Source organism: Copidosoma floridanum, unplaced genomic scaffold (assembly GCF_036245765.1).
Source record: "Copidosoma floridanum isolate Cflo_tuat_1 unplaced genomic scaffold, Cflo_Japanese_pri ptg000022l, whole genome shotgun sequence".
NCBI lineage: Eukaryota > Metazoa > Arthropoda > Insecta > Hymenoptera > Encyrtidae > Copidosoma > Copidosoma floridanum.
This window is the reverse complement of record NW_028321899.1, coordinates 6,716,254-6,737,321: the sequence shown is the minus strand read 5'-3', so window position 1 is coordinate 6,737,321 and position 21,068 is coordinate 6,716,254. Positions and strand designations below refer to the sequence as shown.

The window sequence follows — 21,068 nt, the reverse complement described above, 5'->3', positions numbered from 1 at the left end:
AATTTTTATGTTTAAAATTCTTTTTCTTTTTTTTTGTTTTAAAGATGAAATGGTTGCAAAAAATCTGCTATAGGCAAAACAGACAATTTTTGTTTTCTTCGTGCAAAAGTATAAAAATTATTTAATTCATTATTACTATTTTATTTTTAATGATAACGAAATAATTCTTAACATCATTGATAAGAGTTTTCAATTATATTAATCATTGGATACTGAACTTTCAAAGTTTTGAAAACAACGTCCAATGGTAGTACTGTCATATTTTGTATTTATTTAAAAACAAAACAACGTATCGGCCGTTTATACAACATTCCGGCCCTCATCAGGTACAAAAATCTATGGGTAATAAGAATTCTTTACAATACAAATTTTGATAAAATACAATAAAAGCTAATTAATTTGAGTGTATAACGTACCTCTGACTCTTACAAAAGGGATGTAAAATCGTAACGTAGTCAGAGTTTTAAGTTTAGCTGCTTTTATACCCTGCACATACACAAATCACATAGTACATCCATGTAATAGAATGAAATAAGAATCGCAAGCAGTTCCTTGTGAGAAGTACATAAACAGTACACGTGATCCTAATACTATAAATGAAAGAGACCCCTCAAATCATGTGCATCAAGTTAATCCTCTTTCTTAATTGACTTAACGAGAGACTCATGACGATTTTTCAATTTCTCTGCATCTTGTTGACTAATAATATGATTATTAAAGTAATGTATACTCAACATTTCGGAAAAAAGCGTTTTCTGTAATCTTTTTCTGTCTAAAATTCTTATTTTATCAAAACTGAAGTAATATGAAAATTCAATGCTATGTTGTGTTAGTATAGATCTATCCTTTTTTTCCTTTATGTCTCTTTTGTGTTCTGCTATTCTCAATTTTAGAGCTCATGATTTTTGACCAAAATAACAGCAGTGGCAATTTGCACACGGTATGTGGTAAACGACGTTTCTTCTATCGAGTGGCTCAGTTACATTCTTTCCAAGAGTAGAAATTGAATTGAACTTATTATTGAAACTGTATACAAGACCAATCTGAAGCTTTTCACAATTATATTTAATATGATTGTGCAAGTATTTTATGTTGTATTCGATAGTGGAAGAGAAAATTCAAGTATTGACTGGACTGTGTGTTTTTGATACCAATTAGTTAGTACTGTATTATTTTGTTGGATGATAATTTCTAAATCTAAGAAACTTATGCTGTTATTAGTACATGTCTTAACCGTGAATTGTAATTCAGGACAATAGCTATTTAAAATGTTTTTAGTTTTCTTAATATATTTAGTAGGCACACATATGAGCACATTATCTACATAGCATACATCTAGTGGAACATTAAAACAATTTATTTAAGCATGAAATTTTAAGTAAACGGATAACAGCATCCAGTAGTGGACCACAAAGACTACCCATTGATGATACAAATACTTGTTTAGAATATTTGTTCTTAAATTAGAAAAAGGTTGAACTTAAAATAAAAGTTATGCCTGTGCAAAATTCATTTGAAGAAACATTGATTTTACAATTTAAGAATTACTAAAAATGGCTTACTGCGTTTGTGATTAAGGTTCTTACTACTATTAATAAACTAACTTTATCTAGACTTATTAGAGTGTAATCAGGAGAAATAATAACATCCTTCAATTTATTTTTTAATTCATAACTATTTTTCATGTGTGGCCTTGCCAGCGGAATATTACTGATCAGAAGATCAGAAAGAAATTTAGAAAATATTCACCTTCGGATTCTACATGTAAGAGACAGGCATCAAACATTCGATCCAACTAATAAGGATATTCGCAAAAAATGCTTTTTACCTTCAATTCATAATAATCAGTTGATAAATTTATTATATAAGATTCACAACTATTGTTTTTTATTTCATTTGTAATTGATTTGATTTTATTTCTTAAAGAATTGATTTTCACATAAGAGTCAGAAATTTTGTTATTTTAAATTAACTTATGTTATTTAGTTATGACTTATTTATGTTTTTGCTAGATTGGGAGCTAAAAAATTTAATATATTTAAGTTTGTTTGTACTTTATGTCATATGTCTCGGAAAAATGCCATAAGTCATAGATTTAATTAAAAATGTGCACTTCAATCCTCTGCTTCCTAATTCCTTTGGAACACAGCTAGCTTATAAAAAACAGAACTTACGTTTCTACTAAAATATGACTGTATGCAGTTGAGAACTCTAAAAAGAGATTCAAACTTTCTTTGGGATAGATGATTAGTAGTTGCAATGTTGTGTTGTCCATAACAGCGCAGTTTTTAAGTTTTGGCTTGACATAACTGCCAATTTTAGATCGCAAGGTGATCTTTTTGTGATTTTTATTTTAGAACGATTTATAATTTACAATAGACAGTAGTATTTCTACAACTCCTTTTAGACAAATAATATTACAAGTGTTACGTCCAGGGTATTATTTTATGAATTTTTAATTATCAAAACAACTACTCTTCATGAATTTCAATCCCTCCTACGGCTTGCTAGTAGGCGACTTCAGATTTCTAGGAAACATCGCAAGTAATAAGTAACTTCTCTTACATAAGAATAGCTGCGTGACGACACTAAAGCATCCACCCAGATTACCCAATCTAAGTCTATGCTAAGTTCTTGCTCGCTCGATGAAACTGACGCTATGGCAGTGGCAAGAGCACTTTTTAATTGCTATAAATACCAACGTATACTTACACTCTAAAATCTCAGTGTGTCAACTGTCTTTGTTCACCCACTCTTGCCAACTTCTGATTACACTCCTTAGCACTATTATCTAATGATTTAGAGAATCAGACAACTACACTGGCTGGGGGCTTTTCTTGACTGCTGCAAATCACCGCCCAATCACCTACTAGTGGCCCAGCTCCAGCGGTGGCATTGGAATTCAGCATAGGTATTGCCTTGCTACGCCCAGAGTCTCTAGCATAGGGTGCTTACCTTTGCTGGATCTCAACTGCTGATCTGACACCCTCGATACTCTTGCCACCCCCAACTCTCCCTCTCTGTTCTATGTCGCCCACCCCTACAGGCTAGTTTTAATAATTTAGCACTTAACGTGAGACCTTCTTCAAGAACTCGCTGCTGCTGCAGTAAGGTATCCATGAGCCACATAGTTCACCATAACCACCGACTGACATACGCCTAACCCGCAATCAACAACACTCCTTTTAGATGGGGACAAACACCTAGTGGTGCTTGACGTACCTAACCTACAGAACTCAACGTGCAGAACAAAAAATGATGTACCTGATGGACCAGCCATCTTTGAAACTTGTGAGCACTGGTTACACAGCAGATTCTTGCATTTTGCAACAAGCCTCTGAAGAGGATGGGAGCAGGTATTAGCCTCTGTACTAACTATCGGTAACATTGCCACTAAAGTCTCTCGAGCCCAATTACTGTTAAAATAAAATTTCTTTTACTAAAGAAGTTGATAATCATTAGATGGCATCGCCATCCTTCATTAACATGCAGAGTCCGTAATCCGTTCAGGTCAACCAACTCGTCAGACCCTTTGGTTCACGGGCCGAACTGCATCAAACTACACTGCCACAACCCAAACTCACTGGCTTAGTGGAGGCTGATCGCCGTCCATGCTCGAACACCCGCTTTGACACACCTGCATGAGTACTTCGAATCACGCTGATACTCTTCTTTGAGACTTACGCTTCAACTCCATGTCGGACATCGTAAGCTCACCCGTGCAGAGAAGACTGATCGCCATTCATGATTGAACACCCGTTTCGACATACTAACATCAGTACTTCGCATCATTCTGATACTTCTCTTCGAAACTCACGCTCCAGCTCCACATCGGACGACGCGCCACCCAAGCTCGCCCGCACAGAGGGGACTGATCACCGTCCATGCTCGAACATCCACTTTGACACACCAGAATTAGTACTTCGAATCACGCTTCAACTCCACATCAGATCATAGAACTGACTTTAGTAAACCTGCTAGGTTTAATCTAGATAATTTCAAGCCAGCTCTGACGAGTTGCTCCAAGTGTCGGCAAAGCCACCAGGAGGCCCAGACATGCCCAATCAACGCTACAGATTACAGTCACGTAAATAAAGTGAAGTGAAGTGAAATATAAAAAATGAAAAAACGTTAAATAAAGTAGTATAAATGTAAGTGTGCATGAAATCGTGGACCTTTGTCATCTACGAGTAGATGAGTGAATGATCGTGTATATTTATATTAAGAGTGATAGCTACTTCGATTCCTATATCTCTGCTACTGCTTCACAAATTCATTACAAACTCCTTAAAACAGGAGGGGTTGTTGCTGTCCAAAACATTACTTTAATAATTATCCATCATTTAATTAATTACTCTCTAATAATTTCAATCTTTTTAAATAAATTTCATTTTTAAATACCGCGAGCAGTTTCTTTTTCATACTTTGCGCTTGATAAAACCATTTACCGCCTGCTAGGTTGTGACTACTAGTTTCTGGACAACATTGCAAGTAATAAGTAGCTTTTAGTATATAAGAAGAGCTGCGCGATGACGTCAAATACAAAGCACCCAGTCTGATCACCCGATCCAAGCTTGTGCAAATCTGGGAGTGTGCAAAGAGTTTTCATACTCTTTCATTCAAGGAAGACATGTTAAGCTGGGAATTCAAACGACCAATTAGAGCTTTATCTAATTACTCTTAATCGATACAAGCATAATTGTGGTACAATAATTATAAAGAGAATAAAGGTTAAAAACACCGATCTCTCAGATTGTGCGTTTTGGTGAAAGTTGATGTCGAAATGGTGTTAATATTCGTTGTGAATCGTACGCAGTTATATGTGCTCAAATTACTGATTATTCTCATTCTTGCGTGTATTAATGCAAATTGATTTTGTAAGATAAGTGCTTTAAAAGATTTTTTGGAGATTGTCCGCGTAGTAGTTTGAGTTTTGCGATGATACTTCTTTTAAAAAGAATTAAGTTACAAGTGACGCAATTCCCGGAGTTACACAGCTCGATGTTGATCAATCGCTGCGTATTTGCGTTTTATAATTTTATAATGGAGCTCGGTGTTTTGAAGTATGACATTTTAAGTACATGATACGAGATGTCATAGTTGTAATAAAATGGAATGTGTGAAGATTGAAATAATATTTTGTACTTTAAACGATATGATACAACAGCAAGTCAGATAAAAATTATTAGTATTTTTAATAAATCCATACTATTTAAGGCCTTCCAATTTTTTTAGTTTTTTTTTTCATGAACAATTGTATCATCGCTATAAATGTTACCCACTATTACAATTTTATTAGAATAAAATGAGGAAAAAATACTTATATCCTTATTTAACTCATGTTTTTATAGCTATCGTACTGATGCTTGTTTTGCTGCAACATTAAAACATTGAAGAAGCCCATATGCAAATCATCGTACTTTGTTAACTTCATAGAAGTCTATTTATTTGGAGTTCAAGTAAATTTTGTCGCATTCATTCGTTTATGTACTTATTTATTTTTAAATTCTCATTACTGATTGCTCTGTTTTCAATATGTGTCTTTATTTCAGTTACTTTTTTTGTGAACACTACTATGCTAAATGTTAACAAAGGGTTTTTCCAACGTTAGAAGCAATCTTAATCTTTTCTTAAGTTCCTTTTTTAGTTCTTATATTGCTTCGTACTAACTTTACACATCTTCATTTCTCTTAATGTACATGCATACATCTAGTTGTTCGCTGTTTTCCGAAATAGTTTTGTATCAGTCTGCCTAACAGTGCGTACTGCTAAAGCAACTCACTGCACAAATTTGCCATAATATTTCAGGATGCTCTATGTTCGATTCCTTACATATTAAATTGTGCTTGAATTTTTGTGTCCTTTTGTTACTACTTTTTTGTGTACTTTCGGATGCATGAAGAGCAAATATTCTTTTACCGTATCCAAGTTGCTATCCCGAGCTCTCAAAGCTATAGCAAGCTACTACTGAAATACAATTCACTATAGTCAATATCAAGCACAGTTGGTTAGTAAGGTTTGAGAGACACTCTTAAGGCCACCTTCTTATGTTGCTAAGAAATACGATTAGTTTCAAAGTGCTTTGTACCACGCAACTAAAGATTATTTAAATACTCCTGGGAAACGCTAATTCACTTACATAATAGTTTTTTTTTTTTACCTGCAATTAGGAGCTATAACCATTAAAAGACCTGGAATTATAAATTGCGTTGTGAATCATCGTATATTAGGAATGAAGAAGTATTTTATAGCAGTAAGTTTTTTTTCTATTTATATTGGTGCTAAAGCTTAGTCATGGCTATTAAATACCATACATTTTTAGTTTTACGGGAGTACACCAGGAGAAGGTATCACTGGGGCAAAGAGTAGAAAAACGTTAGATTTTTAAAAAGATTAATTTCTGCCTGAAAAAAAAATTAATTTTAAACAAAAATTTCTCTCTGAAGTAAAATTTATACTTTGATAACCAAGATCTGCAAGCAGATATTCTACCATCAGAGCCATAATATGATAAGGCAAAATTTCAGTTAAACACAATAGATGTTTATTTCACATTAATCTATGTTGTTTGAATGAACAAAATTTTCACCTGCAATTGAACTGGGTTATTAATTATGCTAACACCTCATCAAATTGCCTTGATATCAAAATATTTAACTCTAATGCACTTTTGTATTCAATAAAGTATCTCTCTTATATGTTATTATAAAGCTTTCAACTGTCACCTTCTTCAGTGATATTTTTTGTTAAACGCAGATTTCCTTGAGATGAGTGTATGGATTACTACGACTTCCCTTTCTTTGAGTACAACCCCGGTTAATTGGTGGTGGTAACAATCGGCTTAAGAATATTATCTGTACCGAGGAAACTCTAAAATTAGGAACCAACACACAAACAATGTTAGTGTTTATATGTCGGAGGGCGGGTTCGTTGCCCTGTGTAAAAGAGCGAAGTTGCTCAGATTGCCGATTATATACAATATTTAAAAATAATTATTATCAAGTTTCAAAATTTATCTGTTGAATAATCAATTAATTCCTGCACAATATACAGCAATTGTTTTTTGATTATTACTTTAGTGAATTCTCATCGTTCCCTGAATATTCCCTTAAGTTAATTAATTTAATGTCTTTTTTAACTTATTCAATATTTCTAAATCTATTATCTTTTTTAATTTATTCCTGCCCTTTTTTGGGTACAGACAATATTCTCATTTCATATAAACAATTTCATAAATATCTTAACAGCTATTATTCTAGTTTTTATGTTAAACTATATAAAAGGAACTCGCAATCATACGTGGAGGGGAAGGTTTGCTTAAATAAGTACAATCAATTTATTTTTAATTATCTAATATTTATTCAATTATATGATTCCAAGGAAATTGTATCTTCAATTTTATTTGAGTAATCGCGATTATTTACGTTAATATTAAAAAAAGGAAATATATAATATACTCGATAATTTAGAATTTACTTAAAATTCATCCGCCTTTGTTTAATAGAAAATTTTACATCAATGACAATTTGAATTTTCCCTCCTTAATACCTCCACTTAGACACGTTAAGTTAGACTAGCACGAATTTTTAGTACAACCACGGAGGGTTAATGTTAGGTAACTACCTAGCATACCAAGTCACGTAGGGTAGGTCATTCTCAGGGCTCGTGGGTGTCTTGAGCACTGCTCAAGTCGTCGACCCAGGAACTTCGCCTAAGAACGTGGTCGCTAACCCTAGTGCCTTGACTACTTGGGGATGCGTCGTCTCCACGCTTAAAGCGGTCGAGCACCGAAAGTCCAAGTAGGAACCGGTTAGTGAAAGTGTTACCTGTAGGTGGTGTACAAACTTACTTTTCAGCTCTCGGCCTTCGTACTTGGTCTCTTTCTCTCCCTTTGTGCTCGTCGCGGTAATGTACCGGTGCACGGGAAAGTTCCAGGTCTGGGTAAGCAACGGATTTTCCGCGTCCCTGTCTCGCTGGAAGAGGACTGCCTGTATTCTGCGCGCTGGTGCCTTTTATGTAAATGTTGTTTCCTTTTGAGTGGCAGGTTTTCTCTTCTTTAGGTGAATGCGCTCTAGCGTTTTCTTAACGTACTAGACGCACATTCCCCGCGCGCGGCGTTCAAATTTAAATTTTCGTGTTTCAAGTAGGATTTTTTTTTATAAATGAAATATATGTGTATATAAAAAAAATGTGTACCCTTGAATTGTCTATTCGACGGATTTTTTATTTCAAGAAAATGTAATAAATAGAAGAATATAAATACAAACGTTAAACGTATATTATAAATTCTAGGTGATAGAAGTGCTCCCTTGCATTACTTTGTTTCGAAAATACGATCAGTTAAAATTATGAGGGATAGAAAAAGAGAGGAAAGTGTAGCAAAAAACATCATAGCAAACTAAGTAAGGAAGAAAATAGATTTTACAAAATGAATTAGTAATGAATAACATCAAAACTACTTAACAATCAAACAAGAACAAAATGTCTGAAAAGTCTTATAATATTTTACTATATCATAAGGCTTTCAAGGAAAAAGACAGTGATTAAATTACAAAAATAGTTAATTATAGTAAATGTTTTTTAATATTTAGCCAAACGACTCATATGTTAGGCAGAAGAAAACAAGTAACAAGTGCGGAAAAGACGATTTCCCGCACGAGTAGTGATTGACTCACACGAGTGCCGGAGTTGACGGGAACGATCACCAGTTGAGCACACGAGTGCGTAGCACGAGTGTTATCGCAAGGTACGAGTTACCGTCACCGGCCACGAGTGTGAGTCTATCACACGAGTGCGGGAAATCGTCCCGCACGAGTTGCGTACAAGTTTTTTCGCAATGTGTGAGGAAAATAGGTACAAAATAGGTTTGAATTTTGATTTCCAGTGTGTAGCAAAATTTTTTCCGGTGTGTGGCAAAACCTTTTCCACACACCTTTTCCGCACATTGTGCGGCAAAAACCTTTGCCGCACATTTTTTCCACACACTGTGCGACAAAAACCTTTGCCACACACCTTTTCCGCACACTGTGCGGAAAAACCTTTGCCGCACACCTTTGTCGCTCACTATGTGGGAAAATCGATTTTTCACACTAATACCAGTGCGGAAAACATCCATTTTTCGCACACTATTGCGAAAAATGAAATATTATTATTAATACTATTTATGAATTTAACTAGTATTGGAATTTTTCCATCGTCTAGACAAGTATATTTTTTATGAAAAATGGAAAATTTTTACCAATTTTACATAGCCTACTCAACATTTAAGTCTTTTATTGTTGAGTCTGATACATTGCCAAAGAATTGTATTCTAAATTATCAGAGCCTTCTCCGCATTCACATCTATTACAGTTCACTGATCTATGATAGGCACAGTTTAAATGATTAATTATCTTTGGCGAGAGCCAGCAAAGAAATCTTTTGGATTTTTCATTTGAATAGTGGTGGTGTTGAAACGTTTGTATCATAGCAAAGACAACAGAAATAAATGTTCTTTGTAAATTTGGAATAAATTGTAAATTATAGGGATGAAAATACAGTTGTTATTATAAAATAAAGATTTCATGAAGTAGAAACAAACGTTTTTCAGAAAAGCCTTTTACAAGGTTGCAAACTTGTTGAAAGCTTTCATGTTGGTAGCACTTTTAAGGAAATTTGAGACCATTAGACTCATTGTTTAAAAGAGCCGGATTTATAAGAAATCCCTGATGCTGCAAGCAAAATGTCAAATACTAAGTATAATGATGTCCAGATAGAGATTGAAAAAATTGAGTTATGCAACTATTTTGTTGACATACATTTTTTGAGTCAAAAAAATAAAAAAAATTATTTGTAAAATTTATTTCACAAATTTATGAAGTATGTTTTGATCGCAGTTTGAATGAGTATTTGATTTTATAAAATCGTACTTTGCTCACTAAATAAAGACCGGGCCCTGAAAATTTTTGTATGCATTGTAAGGCAGGATTAAGTATGCTCCAGTATTTAGTAGCAATATGCATTTAAGTAAATTTAGTGAGAAGCCATAAAAAAAATCTGTTAATTAATGATTAAGAATTGGCCATGGAGTAAAAAATTACAGAAATATCAGAAAGGCTGTAAATAAAAAGAATTATTTAAAAAGAGAGATACCTCTTCTTTTTTTACTACTGTAAATCCAAAATTACTCATTGTTTCATCTTAAACCTTAGCTTTTAATAGTTCTTCGAGTGAAATAATGAAATAATGGAAGCTTACATTAAGTATGCTAGTAAAAAAAAAGGAAAGTCGAGTAAACAGGAGAAAAAAATTTGAGTTTAAGTACAGTGACTAAATACTATTCACTTCATACTTATAATTTTAATGTGTACCATTCTTATAAATCAATAATGTATACAGACACTAAAATAATGTTTAAGCAAATAAAGTGTCCAGATGAGTACTTATCTCAATTTTCTTTAATAAACATTAACAAAAAGCAATTGTTTCATAAGATTGACTTGTGTGAAGATATCTGGAAGGATACTTGGTATCACGGAAGACATGTCAGAATAACTGCTAGTTCAGAAGCTCGTAGTATTAAAATAAGGAGGGAAAATTTTGGCAAACTGGCTGCACAATTTGTGAAAAATAAAAGTAAAGGTCAAAGCACAGAAAGTATACTATATGGTATAAGAATGGAGCCAATAGCCAAGTTGGAGTTTGAAAAGAAAATAAGTTTCAAAATATTCGATGTTGGTCTCATTACTTGCCAAGTTTAGCCTTTCCTAGCTTTTAGTCCAAATATTATTATGTTGAATGACAATCGATCAGGATTGTTAGAAATAATATGTTCCAGTTCTTGTAAGGTTTCAGTAAACGTAGATACTGTTTGCTGTACAAGCAATGTTCTGTAACTAAAATTAAATAGACATATCTTTAAGCTAAAAAAATAATACAAATATTATGCGCAAGTTCAAGTATCAATGTATATTTGAAATGTCAGAGTAAGTCATTTCATTATCTATTGCAATCAAAATTTCGGGCACTTAATTGTTATGAGAGACAAGTTATTAGTGATGGACGTTATTCCAAAATTAAAATTATTTTATTATAAAAATTTTACAGCAGTATGGCATTTAAAAACGAGCTTTTATTATTTTTCATCTTTACAGTTAATTCCAAATGCATATCTTGTGTTGTATTTTGAGAATTTAATATCATTGGTGAAATTAAATGTTGTAGTACAAATTTTTGTGTATAAAAAAACGACTCAATATTGTACACAGTATCTTTTATTTACTAATTGTTGGTTCTTTGTTATTGGTTTAAACACTAAAAAAATACATAATCTTACTCATTTTTTCTAACAATTAAACATTTACATGCTTTAAAATCTTGAAGATTTATATTTTCTGACTGGCACTTTTGACATTAAACCTAACACAGGCTATCAAACATCCTTGTTAAATCTCAACTTCTGTAAATTAAAGGGTATTGGTAAATGGTGAAAAAACTACGGTACATTGACGTTGTGAAATACTTCACCGCATAAGGGGAAATCCTTCATCAGTCATGACTTTATCTCCTGGTTCTAATAATTTTAAGAAATAAGAGCCATTAATAATATAGCCATCGTCAATTTAATGGTGAATCTGCCCTTACAACTAAAAAACATTAAAATGAGCTGTTCAACTTTTGGAGATGTATTGCACTCCAGTTTTGTAAAAAAGCATAGTAATTAATCGTTAGGCAAGAACTTTTATAATACTGTGGCTGGCCATCAACACCTGGCTAAATAAAGTCTAAGAAAATATTAAAAAGTTCTATTGAGACTCAAGTTAGTTTTCTTATCTCTTCGTTAGTGATAGTATCAAATTTATAAAAACATTATTTTCTCACTGTATCTAGTCCACATGATTTATCAGCTGATTTCTTTTCAACTTGTATTGATTTGTTCAAATGAAGAATATCTTTTTTGGGCTTTGTCACTATTTTAATATTAATTTAAGTGGATACATCATTGCCAGAGTTGAATCAAAAGAGTAGAGTACCAGTATTAGTGGACGAACAATCATAAAAATCAGTCTGCGAGGAAACTTTTTTAGATGGTTCCTCCACAATGATTTTCTCGTCTAAAAATTGTTCAATCATATACTACCACTAAAAATATACATCATTTATATGCAAGAAACATGAAAAAGTACTTACCATAATCGATTTCAAACAAAGTTTTATCAGAATCAGTAGTTATGCTTTTCTCAGTTTTACGCATCCCAGTTCCTTGCACTCTTTATTTACTCTCGTTATGTTTAGTTAGTCTTAACTTCTTGTCATTGTTGCTTTTGCATACCCCGTAGACTACCAGAAAAATTATTGAGCAATAATTAATACTCGTAAGATTGTTTGTTTTTTGCCCTCCAAAAAATAGCGCACAAAATAATCGTACAATCAAATAGTTAAAATCTAATTTGTCTTCTGAAGGAGGTCCAGGAATTGTTTAAAAATACTTTTTATCCTCTGAAAAAAATATATATGATTCGTTGACACATTAGAAACCTCCCTGGATTTTTTCAATATTTTTTATCAGGCATTTTTTTCAGAAAAAAATTCTTGAAACGTGCGAAAGTAATATAGCCTCTTATGGGAAAGGCCATTCTGAAGGTTTTTATCATGTATGTATGTCACAATGCTTTTCAACCTAATAAAAAAATTTGTACCAAAAATTCAAGTCCTAAGAAAGACACTCGTATCAAAAAATATGCACCTAATCAAGCATTTGGAAGAAATATCTGTGCAAACGGAAACAAAATCACGAGCGGTCTTTTTATATGGAGCGAGACCTCAAACTATAATGCTGTGTAAAGAAAAGTTTGTTTGTTAGTAATTTATAACACACTTTTGTTGACAAAAACTGAGCCTCCTCCTACATTTTTTAGGTTATTTTAAATCATGCAAACAACGCGTTTTGAAGTTTTTTTACGATAACTGTCGGTTTAACCTTTGAGCACTGACGAGTTAAACACAATTAAATTAATTGTTATGCAGTGGGTGGACGTTTTAGTCACGGTTAGTACAACTCACTTTAACACGTTGTCTTATAAAAGCCCCCACATACCTGCTCACCCCTCTCCGAAGAGTGTCCAATTAAAAGAGAAGTTTGTTTTTTCTCCAACTTTCTGGTTCGTATTTTCTCTATTTTATTTGTTATATTCTGTACATTGAATTCTTTATCTGCCCATGCTTGTTTATTAAAGTTTAGTTTTTGAATTAATTTTGTAGCATAATGGAAGGCATTAGTGTCCTTTACAGGTTTATGTAATGCAGTTAAGTTCAAGTTCACTGCTACTTAATCGGTATACTGTATCTGAGTGATGATCTTTTGTTTACTTGTGAAGGTTAGTTTGTGTATTTTTCCTGTTTACCCATCATTTATTTGTAAAAAACCTATACCTTTTACTTTTTCTTGTCAATCTGTTTTCTTAGAATTGAAAATGTCTAATTGTTCTTTATTAGGTGTCGATAATCGTCATGAATTATCAGCTGGTAAGTAAATCCATTGACTTTCCATTTTTGGTGTAAACAAAATATGACAGTATCGAGATACTTCTACTCCAGGTTGTAATAGCATAAAAATTTTACATTCGTTCATAGAGTAGGGTTATTTAAACAGTTTCATAGCAGAGTGTATATAACCATACACTGTTTTATCACATTGATTACATGTAACTTCATTGAATCGTAAATATGAATTATGGTCTGCCGCTACTGCTAAGTCAGGGTACGATGGCTTTGCAGATCTGCGATTTGCAGATCCATGGTTTTATAGGCAGATCTATTTTGACCACATTGGCGTATCATGGATCTACTAGTGGCAAATGTAATATTACCTAGGTTCTATTTTCTTGATGCACAACGTCTAATTTGCTTAGAGTGCTTATTTTACTAGCATAAAGATTCTCTATTGGTGCTACAAATTTCAGGTTTCCTGCCAGGTTCTTTACATCCCGGGCGACGGTTCTAAATATATTAGGAGAAAATAGCTTTGGATGTACTTGACCTCTGTGTAAATCATGCAAGATGTCAATTAGATCTTCCTGGACATGAATAATGTGATCTCAGGTAGCCTTAGTTCTTCTAAGGTAAGTTGATAAATGTATCAGATATCTGTCGAGAGTAAAATCTTGTCCTGAAGTCAATATATCAGCAATTTGTTTCAAAATATGCTCATGGCGTTTTGTAGTGTTATATAGTACTTTGAATGCAGCTGCAAAAATATGGCTATTTTGTTAATACAACTTAATACATTCCTTCTAAACACACATTGGTTTCCACAGTATTTATGATGTTCAATAGTGTTGCTTTAGCATCATTGAATCGCATTATCATCAAATTCAAAGGGCCCGTTTTCATATAGTTAGTACAATTAGGATAACCAAACTGTGCAATACAATATTAAAAGATTTCATTGAATCTTTGAGTAGGTGTGCGTTTCAGCATGAATCTATCAATATCAAGCCTATCTTTCGGTTAGCTCTTTTAATTAATGTAATACCAGTTCGTTCTTACTACATTTCAGGGTTTACTTCCAGTGGTTCTATGTTACAGTTAACATAATTAAAATGGTTTAAATCTGAGCAACCTTCAAGCACTATTGTTATAAAGATGGCCAATATAATTCGCATCGTTGTTATTTTCTACGGCAGATATGTTCAATGTTATTCTTACAAAAATATTGTTGTTGAAGAACTAGTTTTAATTTGTATGTGTGTTTTCGTATGAATTGACCATCGTTTTTTTCAAGTAACACAATTTTCCTCTCAAACTGTTTTAACCTTTAGGGGTTCACTATAATAGCGATCAAATTCATGGGAACGTACTTCTTTCTTTACCCAAACGTTATCTCCTGGTTTAACATTTAGAGGCTTTAATTTTTTATCGTATCTTGTTTTTGCTTGCATTTTCATTTTTATTTGTTGATTTCCTGCCACAATTCGCATTTCTTGAAGTCGTTAAGTAAGATCTTATAAATACAATGGATCGGTTCGTAACCTTCCATCTTATGGTATCATCAAGGGTAACCTAGCTACTCTCGTAAATACTAGTTCACAGGGTCTAAAATTTGTTGTTGCATATATACTCGTGTTATACGTGAAATCTAGAAATTTTGGGAAATGGTCCTAGTCATGGTAAATTTCAGAGTAAGTGTTTATAAAGTCAGCTAAGGCAGCATGACATCGCTCTAAACATCCGTTCATTTGAGGATGATATGCTGATGTAGTTAGATGATTGGTCTTTAGGGTTCTCATGAGTTGTTTTAATAAATTAAACGGAAATGTAGCATGTCTGTCTGATGAAATTGCTTTAGCAATACCGTGACTTTATATTTGATTTTGTACGAGTGCATTGGCAAGCGTGCTTGATCTTAGATCTGGTACAGGGACTAATATAATGTACTTAGTCAAATTACACTTTATGTTTAACAAATGGCAATTAGCATTTGGCGTACTTCTCAATTTATCGACAGTATTAATAGAAACTTTATCAAAAGCTTCAATGAGTGTATCTGTAAGGACTAGGGGCTCTCTTGTTTTTGTCCGTTCGATCTTTTGTTTTTGACATTTACTGCATTGTCGGACGTCATTAAGAATACGATTTCTTATGCCTTGCCAATAAAATCGTTCTCTTATTTTTCGATAAGTTTTATTTATTTCCTTGTCATCTAACAGCGCTGCCATGTGAAGTTTCTATTATTTTATTGCGTTTTTGAACTTTTATAAAACCAACTTTATCGTTACAGACAGTCATTTACACAAGTGTTTTATCAAAAGTTGCTAATAACATTTCTGTTATCAATCCAGGTTCTAATTTGTCTGTAAGATCTTCCCGTCTTGAAATTCGGAAAGTTTTAAGATCTCCTCTTAATTATATTTTCCTGAGTAATTGAAAAGTTTTTGTAAGACTTTCTAAAGTTATTAAATCGGTAGGTGTTTCACTAATAACGACTGAAAGTATATTATGTCCTCCATAAGGTGATATGAACATTTGGTTAACTTTTGGTTTCTTTGATTTAAAATAATAAATGTCTAGTGCACCTATCGATCTCAGCAGTGTTGAGACACATTTAACTGGTTAACAATCTTTGCTAATAACGGGAACTATATTATCTCTTTTGTACGTAAAGTAATATCTGGTGGTAATTACATTGTTTATTTTAGCTCTATTTACGTTTTTATAATTGTCAGTACTAGTGCTACTATTACTAAGACTTACATACACCTTTCCGTACTGTTGTTTGTATCGATTAATCGGTGAAAAAGGGTATAAGTCTGATAGTAGCTTAAAATCAGGTGCAATACTTCGATTTAATAATTTGTTTGCATTGCAGTTCGTTTGTTTGCTGTTTTCATTTGAGTTATCTGGGGTTTTTTCTGTTATTTTTTCTAAGTCCGGTGCTTTAAACCATCTGTTTTTTGCAATGATAAAAGTACTCGTGTGCGTCGGTGTACCAGAACTTAAGGGTATATTCTTTTGAATACAAGGGGTAATTGATAATTTTTCACTCGTCATATATTTTTTTTTAATTTCATCTTCATCAAATAAGGGTTCAAAGTCTGTTTTACGTCTCGATACATCTGCAATTTTTTCATCTAATACCGAATTCTCAAAACTATCGGAGTCATAGGTGTTCATTTCGGTTAATATATCTTGAATTTAAAGGCTAGTCTCCATCAGAAAATCTAGTTACTAGTAAAAAATCTGACCAGCTTACTCGGGTTTATCTTTGTTGCTAGATTTATCCAAACATTCTTAAAAACTTCGCTTAATTTTTTTGGTTAACTTTTATAATTCTTAATAAGTAACCTCATGAATATTACTTGTCGTAGTTTTAGGTAGGTCTTAAAATAACGTCTTCGTTTGAAGCTTTGCCCAGTAAAATTGATGTAACGGAGATTTCAGTATTTGTCGCGTCTAAGTACGAGTCAATATCCGTATTTAAGTCTACTTCCGTTTCAGTCTATTCTTATCGTAATCCACTTTGTCAATTGTCATATACTGGTTCAGCCATAGAAATTTGTTAAAATCCACTTGATGAATCAAAAACTGAAAAATATACAGATCTTTCCAACTGGTCCATAATATCTGCGATGTTGGGCAATAGATATGTATTACTAGTTGTTTTTTTATTAAGTTCTTGATAATTAATTACTACCCTCTATCTTGAATTTCCATGGCTACCAATTTTTTTTAGAAAAATTCAGACAGGTAAATTGTACGATTATAAAGAAGGCTTAATTATTCCATCGTTAAGTTTTTTTGCTACGTGCTCCTCTAAAACCTGTTAATGTACCGGTGAATGATGATACTGTTTAGTGTTGATAGAGATGTTATTTTCTGTCGGGATTTTATGTGCAACAAGATTAGTACAGGGTAGGGGGTCTCCTGGTAACAAAAAGATTTCTGAAAATCCGAAAATAAATCGATAAATTTGGTCCCGTTCTTTCAAGTTTAAATAACTGGTACGCATAAGTTCTTTTAGGTTTTTTATTCTATCTTGTTTATTTTTGATAACTGCTCTCTTATATTTGCTACTAGTATCGGTGTCAAATTCAGGTGCTATGTATTCGGAAAGTTGAATTTCTCTTAGATCTATATTAATCATAACGTCATCCTAATTTGTGTTAATTGCCATACCATTTCATTGATAGTTGTTATTTCTTACTATTCCTTTTCATAGATACACATCATCATGTCCTACGCTGACTAGTGGTACGTATCCTTTGGTTAAATTGGTATTAATTAACTTAATTTTAACTATTTGACGTGTTCAATCCTTATTCGTATATTTGGTTAATTTAGTAGTGTTTTTATGTTCCTCGTTAAGGCAATGTTGTTCCACACTAGAAGTATTTTTACTATGTTCAATGGCATGGGGTTGGAGTGTATCTTGGTTGTCTAATTCATTATTTTCACTGTGTATGCCACCTTCGTCAGTTTTATTATTAGTGGGCTTTATAAATTCATCACCCCTCTCTAATGAAATCAATCTCATATACATTTCGTAAATGCATATCAGCCTTTATGTCTTGAAATTTTTTTGTATTGAGGTATATTTCATTTTTTGGGCTGGCCTACGATGCATTCGTCACACAAGTTTTGTTGGTAAATTTTATCTGTAAGATACTATTTTTCTTCATTTGTATTAGAGGTAGTACTTTGTTGTAATATTCTGTTCTTTTTCATTCCTTCCCATGCTCTATTTTTTCAAGAGTTTTTAAAAAAAGAATAGGGCTCATCACATCATCATCTAATAATCAAGCATAATGATAATATGAGCATATGGCTTGTCGTTGCTTACAAAAGTTTTAACCTAATAGACCGCCATCTTTGATAAGAAAATCGTTAGGGATCACTTAAGAAATTGTAGATTCTTCTTCTCAAGTTATGTTCGTTGTTATCTTCGTTAAAACTGGGTGGGGTGCAATTCTGACGAGAATAATAATTTAACTAGTCTCTACGCGATTATATAGGTTCAACTGGTTTAATTTAATCAGGTTTGTGGTGGCACAATTATCAAGCATGAGCGTCATAAAAAGATTTTTTTCTTCCAGGACTGATAACTTTATGTCCGTAGGCTCATCGAATCCGCTAAGTCCCTGGCACATACCGATGTGGACTTAAATGTGGGTCTAAATGACGCAGTAAATAATTTTCTCTTTGCTGTTGATAATTTTGACAATTTTATCTCTGTTAATTGGAATTGAAATTTGTTTGTTGTAATTAATGTAGTTTTCATGATCATCATTTTTGGGAAATCTATTATCTTACAATCACGCAACTTATTTGTATTAAACTTTTTTTTGTACGATTCTTTGATTGTTACAATTTTTTATAATCACAAAAAACTAGGAATAGTAATTTATACATGCTACTATTAATTTAACGATCAAAAATACTGATTCTATTTTACTATAAGATCTCCTCAATAGGGCGGTCCATCTATTCCTACCCTTACTCTGTTATTTGATTAGTCAAAGCGAATTTTTTCCTTAGTCCTGCTTTAACAGCGGACATTCTCAATCCAGGGTCTGATAATTGGAGCGATCTTTTCCCACTTTACGAAAACACAATAATACAGTCGATTCTTACTATATATATATATATATATATATATATATATATATATATATATCTCCATATTATATAGTTGTATTGACGGAAGTGAGTCTCAGCTCCCCCCGCCCCCTCCACCTCCCCCCAATAAAATACTTATTTATCTAATGTTTTACCATCATAAATGTTGAAGAATATACGCAATTAAGTACCTAAGTCGTACCTCGTTTTTAGGGTTTTTTTAAGTCACTGATCATAGGTCTCCCTCTGTCTACTCGCTTCCCCTTACTCACTATGTGTCTCTGAAGTACCATTATTTGTTTAACTTGATTGAACTTTTACATTTCAAATCTTTTTCTGGTCCATATCTACTTTACCTAAATTTAAAATTCTTGATTACTTCAGAACTTTATTAAGTAAAAGACAGAATTCAGAAGGAGGTATAATTGAATAGACAAATACAATTAAGCTTTTAAAACAATAATTCATTCTGTTAGCTTAATGTTGTGACATTTATGTGTCATTTTAACCCATCTGTTCTTTTAAAACCCTTTCCACATTTTTCACTTATTTGTTTTTCATGGTTTTCATGAATTTACATACGTCTGTTTTAATGTGACGATCTTCAAAGTTACAAATTTTTGAATTACTGAAAAATTTCTAGCTAAACAATATTTTTAATTTCTGATTTATTCTCGGATGCAATTTGAATAAAAATTCTTTTTGGATTCTTACATCCTAATAAAGCAACGTATAATTGTCTGTAAGAGAATAAAGGTTTTTTAATATACAATCCTAAAGAATCAAAACTCTGTTTTCCTGATTTTTTAATAAATATGGAACATGCTAATACAAAGGGAAACTGTTTTCTATAGCAGACAAAAGGTAATGATAATAAGGTGCCAGTATTCAATGTTATTCTAGGAATATAAACTTTGCTGTTTCTTCTCCCATAATTATTTCTGCTTCTATATTATACTTAAATAATTTTGTTATTTTTAATCTTGTGCCTCTACAGAGACCGTCTGATATACTTAAAGTTCTTATTAACACTACTATAGCATTTATTTTTAATTTTTATTCGTGTAATAGAAGACCCTCTCTAATATTATTTTAAAATACTATTGGAAAATTAATAATTATGTTAATTTAATTATGCTAAGTTAATCATATGTTTTATCAACTCCTTTGTGAGTCACGTATTCTGTTGTTGTGAACTAATTTTCAGCCTGCATTGATAAATACACGAGTAATGTCGTTAATTTGTCTACTCAATCTGTTAGTAGGGGGTTGGCGCGCGGAGCGTACAGGGGGGCGTTAGCCCCACTTGTATATATATATAAAGAATTAATGTACAAATAATACCATTATACAAATTTTCTAACGTGGACGGATGAACAAAAAAACAGAGAAAGCGAGAATAAATTTTACTTACCAAAACTATAAGCAGAGAAAATTTTTCTAGAAAAAAAATAAGATTCTATTAATAACCAATTTTAACATTACTATAATTCTTATAAACAAAATACTAATTCACTAGGAAAAAAAAGTACTAAATGTAAAGAGAATGTTCGCTTCAGAAAAATATTTTTTACAATTCAGAAATAAACATTCAGCAGAAATGCAATAATTTTGAAATTCAACTAAATATGCGATTCGATGAATGAATTGTTTTCGTAGAAAAAAAGATTCTTAAACGCCCTTAAGAACGTATAAACGCACGAGTAGAAGATTACTTACAAACACACAAATGTATACAAGTTACTGATACAGTATTCAAGCGCGAACCATCAGGCTTTCTTCTAATCTAAAGAGAAAGAAATGCCAAGTTATATGTTGGATACTTTCTCTCTCTCTCTATCTCTCTCTCTCTCTCTCTCTCTCTCTCTCTCTGTGCAGAAAGAGCCTTCAATAATACACCGCGCTCTAGACGATACTTGCGTAGCAATTTAAATATATAGCTGCACATGCTATGTTGAAAATCCGTGCGCTGTATA

General features: G+C 32.6%; 1 protein-coding gene across 2 annotated transcripts in view; it reads left to right on the top strand.

Moving 5' to 3' along the window:
* Fur2 (furin-like protease 2) overlaps positions 1–21,068 on the top strand; it is a 918,757-nt gene that overhangs the window by 124,230 nt on the left and 773,459 nt on the right. The window lies entirely within an intron of this gene.